This window comes from Tasmannia lanceolata, unplaced genomic scaffold (genome assembly GCF_043159265.1).
Source record: "Tasmannia lanceolata isolate RefF3 unplaced genomic scaffold, GAP_Taslan_0.1 ptg000012l, whole genome shotgun sequence".
Classification (NCBI taxonomy): domain Eukaryota; kingdom Viridiplantae; phylum Streptophyta; class Magnoliopsida; order Canellales; family Winteraceae; genus Tasmannia; species Tasmannia lanceolata.
This window is the reverse complement of record NW_027518689.1, coordinates 28991955-28996736: the sequence shown is the minus strand read 5'-3', so window position 1 is coordinate 28996736 and position 4782 is coordinate 28991955.

Here is a 4782-nt window from a genome sequence, read left to right as displayed (position 1 = left end):
CATGGCCTCTGCAATTCGGGCAGATGGGAAGAGGCCCTGTGGTTGTTTAACGAAATGGTGGGTCGAGAAATTTTTGCAGAGGTGATGACCTTCAGCATACTAACGAATGCTCTCTGCAAACAAGGAATGGTGACAAAAGCCTATGGACTATTAGAAGTAATGATTCAAAGAGGTGAGAAGCCTGGCATTGTCACATACAATACATTGATGGATGGATACTGCTTGAGGGGCCAAATGGACGAGGCAATCGACCTCTTTGATTTCATGGTGAATAGCAGTCATGAGCCTCGCATTGGTACGCACTTATTATTGATCAATGGCTATTGCAAGCGGTTTAAGGTTGACGAGGCTATGCGGCTCTTTGGAGAAATGCTTCAGAAGGGATTGAAACCTGCAATAGCTATTTACAACACTTTTATAGATGGATTTTGCAAGGTTGGGAGAGTTGTGGCTGCACAAAATCTCTTCAATGAGATGCAAAGTCATGGTCAATGCCTAGATATTGTCACATACAGAGTATTTTTTGGATGGACTGTGCTAAAATCAATGTCTTGATGTGGCACTAAAGCTTTTTCATGGCATGCAAAGCAGTGGATTTGAACCTGATACCCAAATTTTCTACATCCTTATTGATGGTATGTGTAGATCTGGTAAACTTAAAGCTGCAACGGATCCTTTTTACAGCATTCTCGCCAAAGGATTGTTACTTAATGTTAGGACATATAACAATATGATCAATGGCCTGTGTGAAGAAGGGATGTTGCAGGAAGTTAATGAATTGTTTTTCCAAATGGAAGAAATGGGTTGCTCACCGAATGAGTTCACGTTTAATATCAGTGGGTGGGCTTCTTTGTAAAAATGACACCCTAAAGGCACTGCAGCTTCTTAGTGAAATAGTTGAGAGAGGCTTTGCAGCACATGAAGATACTGGATCTATGTTATTGGACTTGATCAAGTCAGGTGGACGAGATTATGAATTTCTAGAAATGATTCGTAAGTTCCTCCCAAAAGGCAAAAGGAAAGGTGTTGTGTCTTTCTAACGGTCGAATCCATATCTCAGTCAAACTTCTGCTACACCCTTGCCATGCTTGCTTTACATAGTTCAACATCAATGATATATATTCAATTAATTTTTCTTGATTTCATGTTGTTGAATTAGAAAATGCTTGTTTTTAATTTGTTATGGCAATTTGCATTACGAAGTGCAGTTTTGCAGAACCGCACAACAAATTACTATGGACCTGTTTCATTTTTAAGCTAAATTTATCGGTTGCCTCATCTTGATCTTCTCATAATAATTCCTTCACCTTCACCTGCTCTACTTAGTTCATTATTGGGCTAGTTGATAGGATAAGGTGATAATCAATGTCCAAATGGCATGTATTACTATGGATTACATAAATTTCTATTGGATATTAATATTTTTTCCCAGATATTGGTGTTTCTGTATTCATCCAAAGTGTCTAAATGTAGGATTTAATATTTAGATGTAGAAAAGGATCAACAGAGTAGATGAAGACTACAAACAAAGAACAACAAGAGGTATGAATTGTCCCCTTTTAATATGTCTCAAGAACAATTTACCCTAATGACCATAATCAAAATGAGTCCAATTACAAGCTCCAATCTTTCCACACCCTGCTTTGCTAGTTCATCTAGACCTCGGTGTATGTTTGAATGATGGGTTTATCTCCTACATAAATCTAGTAATTCTTGTAAAACAACCAATTACCCAAAAGCTTAAGCCGTGTTTTTGAATGGTAAGGATGAATTCATTGAAGAAAAATAAGACCGAGAAGGACTCGAAAATATACAATGAAAAGGCAAATAGAGACTAAAACAAAACAGAAAAAATACAACAATAACACTCGCAACTATGGAGGGAGAAAGTCAAATAGCTCCACTCTCTCCGTATGAAACCTCTCTCTAGCAAGCTTATCTGCCTCTCTGTTCGCCGTTCGCCTTATATGATTCAAAGATATCGAAGAGGATCCTACCCTGTCTTGAATCTCATCAAAAAGAACTGCAAACCTCCAAAGCACCAGATGTTTTTCTCTTAGCCACCTTATGACATTGAGAGAGTCCCCTTCTTTCACCACCCTATTCAAGTCTTCGCTTTGCAAAAAACAAATTCCTTGGTAAATAGCTTGAACTTCTACCTCATTTGAACCTGCCACTCCTATTGGCCCACTAAAAGCCCAAATGACATCCCCGTTTTCATCTCTTAGAAGTCCACCGATGCCTGCAGGACCCAAACTGGAGCCATCAAAATTCAATCTGAGGATCCCTTGAGGCGCAGGGGACCATGCTTGTACCACCTTAGGATTATTGGTAGATGCGGTACATATCTCTGTCCACTCGTGCCATAAGTCGTATGTTGATACAAATCTGAATAGTTCTAAGGATTTGACCCATGAGATAGTGATTGCAATAACCTTGTTGAAAAGGTATTGGGTTCCCTTAGTGCAACCCTTAAAAATCCTTGCATTACGTTCCTTCCATAATACCCAAATAAGAAGGATACTTGCCAGAGAATTTTACCTTTCCATTTCCATGGTGCCATATTCCAACATTCAAATAACTCCATAAGCAAAGACAGGAACACCCAAGATATTCCAAATCTACTCAATACTCTACCCCATACCTTAGATGCGAGTTTGCAGTGAATTAAAAGATGATCCATAGATTCCCCTCCCTCGATACATAGGGCACAATAATCGATGAACCACATCTTCCTTTGTCTAAGGAAGTCAATGGTCTGAATTCTTTGAAGGATTGCCGTCCATCCAAATAGACATACCCTCAGCGGTGCTTGAATAGTCCACACCTTTGCCTACTTTAGAGGTACCAAGGCAAGGTAGAAGATGGTGATAGAAAGATTTTACCGAGAATTCCCCATCTGAGTTGCAGACAAATTCTTTTATCTTCCCCATATGTAACATCCTTCCAAAATCTGAACAAATCGTCCAACTGCTTCCAGTTCCCTGTCAAAAAAATTCCTTCTGAATGCTGGAGACCATACCACTATGGAGTCTATCTTGCTGAAACATTCTTTAACCATAACCTCCTTGTCCCTTGCTAAAGCAAACACCTGTGGAAATAGATCTTTCAGAGGATCTTCTGTACACCACTTATCCCACCAGAATCTGACCTTGTCCCCTTCATAAACTCTGAATTTAATACCTTCCACGAACTTTGCTTTATAGCACAGTACATCCCTCCAAATAATTCTACCTGGTTTTCTGAATTTATCTTCCGTATCCCAATGACCATTACAAGACCCATATTTGCTTGCAATGACCTTTGCCCATAGGTTAAGACCCTCACCATATCTCCATAACCACTTTCCTAGGAGCGCTTGGTTTGTCCCCTTAATGCACCTAATACCAAGGCCTCCCGTCTGAAATTTTGTAACATTTATTTTTTTATTTTTTAAAAATGCCATTTTCTCGAAATTTATGACTAAAATTACCTAAGTTTCCGAAGTCCGAAATTTGGTATTTTTTAATGCACTGAAAATGTAATATCTTGCTTTAGTTTTGATAGGATAGAACACTAGTCCATATCTGCCTAACCCTTTGCTCATAAAAAAAAAAAAAAAGAGAAGAAAAGAACACAAATTGAACTAGAACGGAAATGAGGCTGAATTGAGTTTAGATAAAATTTAGGGCTGGCAATTTCACCCGAAAAAGAGGGGATCCGCCCCGCCCCACCCCGTTTGGGGCGGGGATTCCCCGATTTGATAGGGGAAGGGGAATTAAAAAATTCCCCGGTGCGGGGAGGGGAAGGGGAAGGGGATGTAGTTGTCCCCTCCCCTCCCCGCTCGCCCCGTTAATCAATGCCATTTTTTTGTATATTTTTAAGTGTTTTTTTTAGGAAAACTACTAGAAACTCTGTGGATCGGCTACAAGATTCCTCCAAACATAAACTTAGCTTGTCTTTTCCTTTTAATTAGCTTCTGAGAGCATTTTGGGAACTATAATAACCTTTTGACAGATGTTGAAATATTAAAGACAAGCTGAGTGTATGCCGTTATCAAAAAATCGCAGTGCCAACATCGGTGGCGAAAATAAAATAATAAAATAATAAATTGCATTTTTATTTTGGTTAGGAACTTAGGGTTTCCTTAATTCCTTCCCACGAAAGAAACATTGCGCAGGTTAGGGACAGTTCACTTTTTGCATTTTGGTGATTCCCAAGCCTCTGAACAATGCTTAGGCATCTATTTGGGTTTATAACGCCTGTTGGTGCGACTGCTGCGAGGGCACTCAAGAGTCAAGTCAGTACTTCAAGGGATTTCGCTATCTTCTGAAGAGTAATAAATATATCTCCTTCGTCTACAAGTATGTTAGTTTATAACATTTTTATATATTGAAATTGCATCAAGTTGATTAGGAACACCCATCATCAGTGTATCAATGACTAAAGAGGAGGTGATGTTGGAGTGGGCGGGGCGGGGTGGGGATTTTGTCCCCGAAGGATGCGGGGAGGGGAAGGGGATTAGATATTCCCCACGGGGAGGGGAGGGGGATTCCCCACCATCCCCGCAGAGGGGAGGGGGGAAATTCCCCGCAAAGGGGAAGGGGTAGGGGACCCCAACATCCGGCCCCGACCCGCCCCGTTGCCAGCCCTAATAAAATTGATTGCAAGAGGTATACTTCGCTAGGTAAAAGAAGATGAAGGCCTTCTTGTGCATGATTTCTCTTCTAACATCAATCTTAGCTCCTCGTATAAGTGTTTTCTCTTCACTCCACTCCGTAAAACGGAGTGGTTGGTCGTAGT